The sequence below is a fragment of the Xenopus tropicalis genome, chromosome 2 (assembly GCF_000004195.4).
Source record: "Xenopus tropicalis strain Nigerian chromosome 2, UCB_Xtro_10.0, whole genome shotgun sequence".
NCBI classification, from domain to species: domain Eukaryota; kingdom Metazoa; phylum Chordata; class Amphibia; order Anura; family Pipidae; genus Xenopus; species Xenopus tropicalis.
In genome coordinates, this window is record NC_030678.2 from 132,472,083 (window position 1) to 132,484,936 (window position 12,854).

Consider the following 12,854-nt stretch of genomic DNA (forward strand, 5'->3'; position numbering starts at 1 on the left):
AGTAAATGAAGAGAAAGGGATAAAGGGTCATGCTGGAAACTTAATCTGTGCCACCTTCATAAAGAATCCTTGCATGAGAGGATATTACACTACAGAAAGCAAGTAAGGAGTACAAAGGAAAATGGCTCTCTAGCCAGCTAAAAAGGTACCAATATAGATACCACATATAACTGCAGAGCAGGGAGCCAGGGACATCTGACCTGTCCAGTTGTTGTGAATTCTAAATCCCATCCTTGCTAGGCACTGCAGTTCCGTACAACTGTAAGACTTTTAGCTTGGCATCACTGTTGAAAGCATTTCAAATGAAGTATGGGTATCTTTTGATGTATGTTGGTGGTGTGGGAGTTACAATAAACTTATATTGCCAATAAAAATAATTAGTATGGGAAAAGTCCTGCATTGGCTACATTATTTCATGTCTATAATGCCGCAGCATCTAGGCTAATTATATGAAATTACACTGAAGAATTAACTTAAATGAGAAGTCCCGAGGCTATTTACCTTCCATGAATCTGGTGACAAAAGCTTCTTTGTTGTGAGTTCTACAAAGAATCATGTATCCTGTATGAGTGCTGATGTAATCCTTCCAATGGGGGTGAGGCATGCAGTACATACCTAGGTGCTATTATGTAAAACTTCTAGTCACACAACATAGGAGCACATTCTATATAGAATTACATTTTTGATTAACTATCACTATGAAAAAACCCTCTTTTGAAAAGCCAGCAGAGCTCTAGTAATTGCACAGACAATATGCCAGGTGCAGAACATTTGCTAAGTCTACTGTAAATAATGAGATTATATACCTCTGTTATTTGGTTTGCTATTCAGATCAAGCACTCTAGTAGCCATAATATTACAAAAGCTGAAAGGGGGGAAAAAACCATGTCGTAGCAAATTAAGTCTCTCTATTAGAAGTTGTTCCTATAAATAAATTGCACCCCTTAGAGCTGAACTATACTACAGACATTTGTTATGCAACTGTACATGATTTTCTGGGATGCTCAAACAAATCTGATCTGCCATGCTGTAATGTAAAATATGGTCAGGTAAGGACAGGTGTTTTTTTGTTTACATGCATCTACATTGGACAGTCACTGCATTGCAATGCAAATGAGAGGTCTATCAACTTCTTTATGTTTCCCTTCATGCCATGCAACCACAATCAGCTTGTAGGACGTGATCTGTTGAAGCAAGAAAAACAAAATCTCCTGTGTTCACAGCATAGAGCAGTGATCCTCAACCAGTGGCTCGTGAGCAACATGTTGCTCCCAGGCCCCTTGGATGTTGCTCTCAGTGCCCCCAAACCAGGTAGTTATTTTTGAATTCCTGACTTGCTGGCAAGTTTTGATTGAATAAAAACAAGATTTACTACCAAATAAAACCTCCTGTAAGCTGATAGTGTGCATAGAAGCTACCTAATAGCCAATCTTAGCTCTTATTTGGCACCTCCGTTAACTTTTATTGTGCTTGTGTTGCTCTCCAAGTCTTTTTACATTTGACTGTATCTCATGAGTAAGAAAGGTTGGGAATCTCTGGCATAGAGAGTACAAAAAGTGCAATGTACCACCTAGTCTGTGTCTCCAACCTTGTTCCAGCCTAGTGCTAACTTGCCAGTATAAAGCACAGGTCACTCAGGCAGTGCTGACCCCTGTACAGTACATAACACCTGCCTTGACCAGGGATAAAACACAGAGTTTCCTTTGCATGTTGCACCTATAAGCACTGAATATGGTCTTACTTGGATCACATACAGCTGATGTGTGTAAATGTACACTCATATCAAGTCTAAATGCTGCCCCTTCTCTTGCAGATGCAAATGTATCCAATTTGTGTGCAATTTATTAGGGCTCAGGTATCTGGTGCAGTTGCTAAGAATGAGGCTAATAAACATGACAAATGTTACCAATTTTTGCATTGGTATTATAAATGATCCTATTGCTCTAATTTGGTAAAATCCTCAGTTTCAGCTTTCTAAAGAGATAAAAGCAACAAATAGGAAACATATCAAATACATATAAATGTGATGGGATGACAATTTAAAAACAAGGAGAATGACCTGTTTAATGAACACTGTTCTGAATAAAAATGTGGAGAACATTTCTGAAAATGCAAACCACCCCTCTGAGAAGTATTTTTTTTTTTTATCATTAATTTTTTTTTATTGTTTTATATCAATCATTACAATATTTCACGTGTTAAACAGAAAATTGCATTCTTTTTTTGTTCTTTACAATAATTTAAAGATATGAAGTAACTTCTAAATATTACAGATTGCAAAGACATTTTCCATCAATTGGTAACAGTGTAAATATATTTCCATACACATATAAAACCTAATGTGTTACTCAGTTTCAGAAAAGAACTGGGGAAACAAGGGGGTAATTAGTAACCGAGGGGTATGGTATTGGCCATATATCGCTTCAATAACATTTCACTACAGTCAAGTAGATAATATCGAAGTGGAGAGCAATCTTCCAAACCTATAGTCAATCCACGGTTGCCAAGTTTTAAGGAACAGTGGGTATTTATCTAGGGCAATACTGGTTAACTTCTCATTTACAAATATCCAATCGATCTTAGGTTTAAGTAGATTATAGTTAATAGCAGGGGACTTCCAGGACCTCGCCAATACTTGCTTTGCGGCTAAAAATATCTGGTTGATTAATTTCTGCTGTGTCCTGGTCACCCCTTGTACTGGCGCTCCCAATAATGCTTCATATGGGTTTTTTTGTACATTCACATTTAAGACCGCAAACTCTGAGAAGTATTTTTATATAAGCCAGCCTGCCCCATCCAATTGTTCTCCCTTCTGCTCTCTCCAAGGGACTCAGCTGTGTATGATCATATCATTCAGTCACAGCATCCAGTTCTGAAAATGGATAATATCCCTGTAGCCAAGGCCGCTTTAGAGAACCAGTGGGCCCTGGACAAAATTTTATTGGTGGGCTCCCACTGCTCAAAGAAATTTGTGATAGGATAAGCCTCAAGCACAAGAAGTTCAATATAGTAAGGCAGGCAGCAAAGAAATAGTCTGTGCTTACTGAACTACACATGAACCCCAGGTGTGCCATCCTGGACCAAAGCCCTGAGAGCTGAAAATTTACAAAATGTTGATGCCACAAGAAAAGAGGTAAAGAATAATAGCCATGCTGCAGAACTCTTCCAGTTAATTAAAATAAGGGATCTGCAGCGATGCTTCTGCCAAAAGTTATCCCAGATAAATGGTGTGCTAGTGACTGCCCTATACTGGTGGGGCCTGAGCAATTAATGCCTGTTTTGCCCTCCCTGTAGCAAGGGGCTTTTACAAAGAACCGTCATTCCTGGACATGGCATGTTTCCAGACCAAGTCAGCAGCTTATTGGACTGTTTAGGGTGTCTGCCAACAGGCCTACCTGACCGATATCTAGCTAAAATCGCCCAGATATCAATTGGGCAGGTTTAAAAATCTTTAAAGGAGAAGGAAAGTCTAAGTCACTTGGGGGTGCCAAGTGACTTAAATCGCTTAGCTTTTACCCCGGGCTGGTGCCCCTGTATGGAGAGAACAGCACCAGCCCGGGGTAGCAGCGATCGGCTTCCTTCTTCCTTGTTCGCTGCGCACACATGCGCAGTAGAGTGAAAAGCTGAACTTTGAGCATAGAAGTCGGCTTTTCACTCTACTGCGCATGCGTCTGTCCCGGACAATAAGCAGCAGCGCGAAAAGGAAAGAAGGAAACGCTTGCTACAGGTACCCCGAGCTGGTGCTGTTTTCTCCTAACAGGGGCACCAGCCCGGGGTACAAGGTAAGCGATTTAAGTCACTTGGGGGTGCCTAACATTTTGGCACCCCCAAGTGACTGGGGATGAACACCTATGGTAAGATAAACATATAAAGGGATTATCATACAGTATGATAGTCCCTTTATATGTTTATCTTACCATAGGTGTTCAGCCCCAGTTCAGCATATAAAGTCCATGCTGAGGTGTTCAATGTTTATTTTCCATGCTGCATACCTGCACTGTTTATTTAAAGAGGGTGAATGTTCTAGTCTAGTCTAGATATTGCACAAGCAAATATATATAAAAAGGCTGAGGCACACACTTATAGGGATTAAAACCTGGGTTCAAATCAGATAAACAATGTAAATATGTAAAAAATGCTGATGCACACCAGGAAAATTTAATCAAAAAAAGATACTTATTTTATTTAGATCGACGTTTCGGTCCTCACCTGGGACCTTTATCAAGATAGATATATATATCCAGTATATTGAGGAAAGTATATTGCATTTTTATTCTATGTAAATCACTTTCTTTAAGGAGACCCCTGTCTGAAAATGTGAGGTAATTAAAGTTCCTTAGAATCCCTTTATCCTCCACTAGTCAAGTGAGGGTCCAACTTAGAGAAAAAGTCATATGTAGAAGGGCTCTACTTCGAGAACAGCTGGCATTAAAATATCCCAATACAAAATGTAATTCTAAGCAATTTCCAACATACATTAAAGGGATACATTATAGGCATCAGTTAATAGAGCTTCTCCAGGAGAATCCTGAATCTCCTGCTAAATCCATTTTTTTTAAAGCACAGTTTTATATTTAATTTTTAGATGGGGCTAGCCATATTCTTCATTTCCCAGGGTGCCACAGCCATGTGACTTGCTGTGCAGCAAGTTAGAGTGATATTACTCCCCTCCCTTTCCCCCCCAGCAGCCGATCAGCAGAACCATGGGAAGGTAGCAAGATAACTGCTCCCTGACACCTGTTTTTCTAAAAGTGGTAGATATCAGAATAGCACTCAATAGTAAAAAATCCAAGTCTGGCTCATGACTCCTCCACTTACATGGAAGTAGGACAAAAAATAGGTTATCTGAATGCAGGTCTAATGTGTAGTGCTGGCTCCTTCTGGAAGCTCAGAATCAGGCACAATGCACTGAAATGGCACCTACACACCAATATTACAACTAAAATATACATATTTGTTGGTTCAAGAATAAAATTTGAAATGGTAGAGTGAATTATTTGCTGTGTAAGCAGTGTAATTTAGAAATAAAAAGTAGACCATAAAAATAATTTTGTTTATACCTTTCTGTTCTCTGCACTCTCTTACTCTTGTAGCAAAGGTCTGTTAATAAGCTGGCTTTCATTGTTTACATTGAATGACTTGTTACATTGTTTCAGGAGTCAGAACCAACAGTGCAGAGAATATAAACAGCCAGAAAGATACTGTTTTAACAACATTTACTAATAAATGATTAAGAAATTTTTATGATTGTATGATGATACATGCAGAAGAGCCTCTTTCTACTATGCCAATAATTTGTAAAAAGCCAGATGCTGCCCCAGCTGTGCTCTTGCATGATAACAGCATGATACATAACCAACGTGTCCAACCATTACTTTTCCTTGTGCTTTCACTAAGGAAAAATGAATCTTAGTAGCCACAATAAAAACCATCAGGACATTTCCTGGCTGTCTGCCTTTCTCTCTCATCTCTCAGATTACAGCTGGTGCCTGCCAAATCCCAGCCACCAAAACCTGGCTTATTTCCGAAGGGAGATGTCCATTTATTTTACAGTAACCTTATGTTATAATTTTGCCCCAGCAGCTTTTCTGCCTAGCGACAGCACTGCTGGCACCTTTCCATAAACACGAAATTTGCATTTGCCCTGTTGCTGCCTCCCAAAACTCACCCTAAACTTATCCATGGAGAAACTGTACTTAACCTGTTTCATGAAAAGCCCTCATCATTTTCCCCTGTGTTTCCTTCCTATTGCTATTTATTCTGCTGGGCTATATTATATACACATGTGCTAAATTCCATTGCTGAAGCTGCCCTTAGCAACCATTCAGCAGCCTGTATTGAGCAGTATACTACAAGTTAGAAAATTAAAACAAAGTTCTGATTGGTTCCCATAGGCAACTGCACTGTTGCATTTAGGCAGTTGTTCAGCTACATTTCCAATTAACCATCACCAGCTTTTAGTACCCTTGTTAGTAAATCAGTCCCCTGGATATTAATTCATCCAAGCATAGTTCAGCTTCAATACAGGAGGTTATATCCGTTGAAGCAAAAATTCAATTGTAAAAACAATATAAAAACAACGTTTGTATTTATGTTTTTATTAACTGAACATCATAATTGCAACAAGGCTTCATGCTATAATCAGGGATACCCAATCAGTGGCTCCCATTTGAAGAGCTGGTGATGGTTAATTGGAAATGTAGCTGAACAACAGCCTAAATGCTAGAGTACAATGTAAAGGTAACAGCACATGTGGATAAAAACAGCACCAAAACAGCACAAACTAACTAACAATGCAGTGGCGCATAAAGTACTGGTAGCAGCAGTTGTCAGGCTACAGTTGCATGAAAAAGAAGAATGATCTGGCACAGCTATAACAGCACATTGCACCATTACCCTTAGGACTAGTGTCCTCTTTGACTGTAGACAGATCACTGAATACATTGTTAGCATGCTGTCTTGGGGCTACAAACCCCAGTCCAACTGTAAATACAAATATCCTACTATTAGTTCACTGTCAAACACAGGAATCAGAATTACGTGCAAAATTTAAACGGAAGCCTATGAAACAAGTAACACAGGCCTTTTCCACACAGTTGTGATATAACTGTGTAACATGTGGTGCCGAAGAGGCACAAGCGCTATTAATGTGTATAAATGTTTTTAGCCGTTTTGTTCACACAGTAAAAATTCTCATGTACAATGTTCCAGTCAATTAAACTTGCCCTTTAAATGGTGAGACAAAAACAAAGAATGCTAAACTTCAGGGCTCTCCCCTTGGCATGGTCATTTACTGTTTAATTGGAGGGTGTAACGGGGAAAGCAGCTATAAGATCCGCCTAGCACCAAGATCTGAGCACAGCCTGTATGTGTACAATTGTACCAAATCCAGAATGCCAGATCACTGGAAAACATTAGATTTCTTGGCTGAAAAAACAGATAAATGAATGCAGAAGCTCTTCTGTCCCTGTGAGAAGGAAGGCGTGTTCCTTACTGCAGCATATTTACTTGTAGGATAAAAGGTCTCCTTTAAAAGCTTTAGAAAGGTCAAGCAGAATAAGAACACAGCAAAAGCCTGAGGATTTAACTACAAGAAGGTTATTAGTTACTTTGATGAGGGCTGTTTCATTGGAATCAGCTTAGCCTTGTGTTGGAATTTAGAGAGCATGGCTTATGAGTAAAATGAGCAAATATATTACTATGAGAGCCATATCTCCAGTGCATAAAATCTGTACATTCTTCCCTTTTTTATGTACAGTACTGCATAAATAAGTAGCACTATATAAATAAAACTATATATACATATAGATGCATTACGCATATACATGAAATGTGATGGTCTTATTGCTGGGGGAACAGTGCAGCTGGAGGAACCCTGGAAGAACCACTTATAATTAGAGATTCTACTTGTCTCCAGTGGCTGTAGAATAGCAGGTAGGGGATGCTGGGAAAAGTAGTTCCAAAAAGGCAAATGCATTCATAGGAAATGGCAGGGAATTATATACATTGTAAAAAAATTAAATATTTCTTAACAGTATGTAAATAAAAAGTATGAATGATTTATATGTTATAAAGTTATGTGAGGAGAAATGTTACCAACATACCATAGGCTTCAGTGCAGCCATGCCAAGAGCAATTTAAGGCCTGAGTGAGAATAAAAAGAGTCTGAAGGCTTTGTGGATAAGAACATCAAGACATCAGATACAGGCTCTGTACTGACTCTAAATTAGAGCCCCATCTTGCTAGGAATGCAAAGAAATATGAATGTGACTGTATTATTTGCTTTAATAAACATTAGTGTTTAAGTGGTCAAATGACATGTTTCACATGCTTGGATTCCACATAAAGCCCAGGAAAGCTTCAGCACAAGCTTAACTCTACTCAGTCTCAGGAATAACACCTGAAATAAAAGCTGTCTGTGCAAAGGTTATTATTATCATTTACAGTGGCTTGCAAAAGTATTCAGCCCCCTTGAACTTTTCCACATTTTGTCATATTACAGCCACAAACATGAATCCATTTTATTGGAATTCCACATGAAAGACCAATACAAAGTGGTGTACACGTGAGAAGTGGAACGAAAATCATACATGATTCCAAACATTTTTTACAAATAAATAACTGCAAAGTGGGGTGTGCGTAATTATTCAGCCCCCTGAGTCAATATTTTGTAGAACCACCTTTTGCTGCAATTCCAGCTGCCAGTCTTTTAGGGTATGTCTCTACCAGCTTTGCACATCTACAGACTGAAATCCTTGCCCATTCTTCTTTGCAAAACAGCTCCAGCTCAGTCAGATTAGATGGACAGCGTTTGTGAACAGCAGTTTTCAGATCTTGCCACAGATTCTCGATTGGATTTAGATCTGGACTTTGACTGGACCATTCTAACACATGGATATGTTTTGTTTTAAACCATTCCATTGTTGCCCTGGCTTTATGTTTAAGGTCGTTATCCTGCTGGAAGGTGAACCTCCGCCCCAGTCTCAAGTCTTTTGCAGACTCCAAGAGGTTTTCTTCCAAGATTGCCCTGTATTTGGCTCCATCCATCTTCCCATCAACTCTGACCAGCTTCCCTCTCCCTGCTGAAGAGAAGCACCCCCAGAGCATGATGCTGCCACCACCATATGTGACAGTGGGGATGGTGCGTTCAGAGTGATGTGCAGTGTTAGTTTTCCGCCACACATAGCGTTTTGCATTTTGGCCAAAAAGTTCCATTTTGGTCTCATCTGACCAGAGCACCTTCTTCCACATGTTTGCTGTGTCCCCCACATGGCTTGTGGCAAACTGCAAATGGGACTTCTTATGGTTTTCTGTTAACAATGGCTTTCTTCTTGCCACTCTTCCATAAAGGACAACTTTGTGCAGTGCACGACTAATAGTTGCCTATGGACAGATTCCCCCACCTGAGCTGTAGATCTCTGCGGCTCGTACAGAGTCACTATGGGCCTCTTGGCTGCATTTCTGATCAGCGCTCTCCTTGTTCGGCCTGTGAGTTTAGGTGGACAGCCTTGTCTTGGTAGGTTTACAGTTGTGCCATACTCCTTCCATTTCTGAATGATCACTTGAACAGTGCTCCGTGGGATGTTCAAGGCTTTGAAATCTTTTTGTAGCCTAAGCCTGCTTTAAATTTCTCAATAACTTTATCCCTGACCTGCCTGGTGTGTTCTTTGGACTTCATGGTGTTGTTGTTGCTCCCAATATTCTCTTAGACAACCTCTGAGGCCGTCACAGAGCAGCTGTATTTGTACTGACATTAGATTACACACAGGTGCACTCTATTTAGTCATTAGCACTCATCAGGCAATGTCTATGGGCAACTGACTGCACTCAGACCAAAGGGGGCTGAATAATTATGCACACCCCACTTTGCAGTTATTTATTTGTAAAAAAATGTTTGGAATCATGTATGATTTTCGTTCCACTTCTCACGTGTACACCACTTTGTATTGGTCTTTCACGTGGAATTCCAATAAAATTGATTCATGTTTATGGCTGTAATGTGACAAAATGTGGAAAAGTTCAAGGGGGCCGAATACTTTTGCAAGCCACTGTATTTGTTATTAATCGTTTTTTCACATATAACCAACCAACGTGTTTTTATATGTTTCCAGTTAAATGAGCAGCAAATCCTATGGCATACTGGTCATTTGGTTTGCTACTGCCATCCAGTGGAAAACAGTGGTTAACACCCCAGTTATAATGTTCCATGCACCACTAAAACAATTGAAACAATTGTGCACCATTTAAAAGTTTACAAATAACTAACTATATGTTCATTTCCCTAGTAGTTACTTCTAAGAGGTTGGGTCAGTACCTGAAACCACACACCATCAGCCAGTTTTGGGGGGCTGCAAGTTCAAGGATAAAATTCTCCTAAAGAAACTGTATAACCCTCCTTACTTAAAAATGTCATGCTGCCGGGGAAAGGAGTCTAATTACCAACTAATTTTATAGCCCTTACATCAGGTTGTAAATCCACAACACATGGAAAGCTAATGGTTGCTATTATTACTATGATAGAAATACACTAATGCATCCTTTTTAGCTGTAACACTCAATTCTCTAACCAAAGTGCATAATGGAAAACTAGAAAAAATAGGAGGTTGTTGTAATAAATCACATTTCAGTGTATATATTGTAGCTCCTTATAACATTTTCAGATCTATGGTATATACACACACACAAATTTACCTTGTGACTTTATTTTGACTCTCTTCACATTTCTTTCTACTGTGCATTTATGTAGTATATAGTGCCTTTAGTAGCTCAGCAGTGCCACCATGTGGATAATGTGCATGTAACCTGGGCACTGATTTCTGCCTTTATTTAATTAAATGCTATGTTTGCACAAATCTGAGAATATGAAATAAAAGCAATATGTTTCACAATCAGAGCTATATTTACTATAGGCTCCCAAGGACCTTTTCTATATAGAAAACCACCCCTCCAACCACCATCAGATACTTTCGGCTAAGCCTTGCAACAGAGCTGAGGGCTACCTCTCTCATCCCTATCAGCACATATGTCTACTGTCCTTGGTATGTACCAATAGAAGGGGTCTGGTGTCTAGGACCAAACCTAAATACAACCCTGCTCAGTAGTGTCCAGCTAGGTATCAGGGTGGTATGTAACAAAAAGTGCCTATTACTATTGGACCCAATGTGAGGAGGCAGAGGTAATTTCAGGAAAAGTGCCACCTATGGCAAGACTGTGTTCCTGAATTATAACAATAATGCCCCTGCATTTATGCCAAATGTGAAAGATTATTTGTAGGGGCACTTTGCTGCATGACCATTTTACTGCTAAAGAATGACACTGAAATATCTGATAAAGGTTAAGGATATGTAACATCTTCCCAGAACATCTGCAGATTCTGCTAGGATGCCTTAAAGGAGAACTAAACCCGAAAATGAATATGGCTAAAAGTGCTAAATTTAATTTACTGTAGTTTCTGCGCCAGCCCAACGTTTTAGCATCTCAATAGCAACAGTGATCCATGACTTCAAACTTGTCGCAGAAGCTCCCAATCTCAGAAAGTGTGTGCAGCATGCACTTTGAAATTCACAGAGAGTTGTTGAGCTGAAAGTCTGATATTAGCAGCCAAAAACTGCTAATTACTTAGTTGGCAGGTCAAACCACTCAACTGGAGCACTAGTGTAACAGTAACAGGCAGGAGAACACACAGTGCGAAGAAGGCGGTGTTTGGCTACGGTGCATAGTAAGCACATATGAAGCATTTGAAGGGACACACTTGGTGGGCTCCGCACAGGCAGACATGGGTATCCTAATGTGGTCGTCTATGTTTGTGCATACTGCGGGTGGGTAGAGCCACTGGGTTTTGAACAGTATGACCTTGCAGACAATTTGCTGTGCAACAGCAAAATTGCTTTCCTCTGCACTTTTTGATAACTAGCAGATTGCCTTGTTCTGCACCCCTTCGGTATAACTGGAAATGCTAAAAAATGCCCTCCCTTTTAAGCAAAACAGGGATTGTTTGTCCATATATTGCAATATACTTCAAGCTGGCTAACTACATCATCAGTCCTACGCTCAATTTTATCCAATTTATTAAGAATCCTATTACTTCAATATACATTTAACAAAGGAGTTAAATGCAATGTTGCTTGTTTTCAAGGTTAAAACCCCAAATGGTTGCCCTTTTATTGGCTTCACTGGGACCACCTGACTGTAACTGGTTTCAAATTTGGTGGTGAGGACAACTTGCCCTTTTTTGGTATAGTTTATACAGGAGTAACAGCGAGCTTCATGTTGTAGCTCCCAACCATTCCCAAGTCAGGTGATCCCAGTGACGCTGTATAAAGGTATAGTGATAATAATATATCAGATATCAATTGTCACATCATGAATATCCAAATGTGTCCAAACACAGAGAACTGAATTGTTAAATTGCACAAATGTTCCATCAAATGTTATAAAAGCAAATTGTATAAAACAGACCACAAATACAAAATACCTCTGATAGTATCTCAACAACCATCAATTTGTTTAACCAAAGTTGGGCACATGAAAGTATTACTGTTTGACCCTTAGATGGCGCCATTGTAAAATTAAAAAAAAAGAGTAGTTTGAGGCAATTGCAAATTATATGCCAGTATTGGATTTTGTGTGTAACATTGAATGCATTTTGCTGCACTTTGAAAATATAGTTCTACCTACCTGAGGCTAATGAAAAAAAAAAAAGAAAAGCAAAGCAAACAAATATAACTGCACAAACTTTTGATGCTACTAGTCCACTCCTATATAATCCAATTAATCCTGTAATATTGTCTCCAGTATAATTTATATATTATTTTAATATATTTCCACTGTTTAATTCATTCCTGTTTTATAATGTGATAAACATTACTTTAGTAGATAAATCCAAAAGTCTAATTTTAACTAAAACAGATTTATGAAATATAATAACAACCAGGAGGAAACTTCAGCAAATGAATAACATTCAGCAGATGAATAAGCAGTAAGAGACTAGATCACCTCCTGGGTAGAGGTTTGCCTTTAAAACCTTCCTCCAGTGCCAAACAAAAAAAGTGAGGGAGATCCTAGGGGACTGAGAAATATTAACCAGGGACTGGCTGTGGTAGAGACAGCAAGCAGCTGGAAGGTCTGGATGTTCTGTATCACATAGTATGAACCCAGTTTACCTTAATGATAATGCAAACTTATTCAGGCTGGAGGGTTGCAAGATAAAACAACATTAAAGGAGCTGGATTATTAACAGCCTGCTGCATGAAACATCCATGAATGTTTAGCATCAAATGATGACAACTGCAAGCTTTGTGTCAAAATACAAAATGGCTTTCTCCTGAGCTAAATGGTTACTGATATTATCCTGG

General features: G+C 39.2%; 1 protein-coding gene across 3 annotated transcripts in view; it reads right to left on the reverse strand.

Annotated features, from left to right (window-relative positions):
- Nucleotides 1-12,854, reverse strand: part of vwa8 (von Willebrand factor A domain containing 8) — a 196,901-nt gene that overhangs the window by 37,921 nt on the left and 146,126 nt on the right. The gene's annotated exons all lie outside the window — the stretch shown is intronic.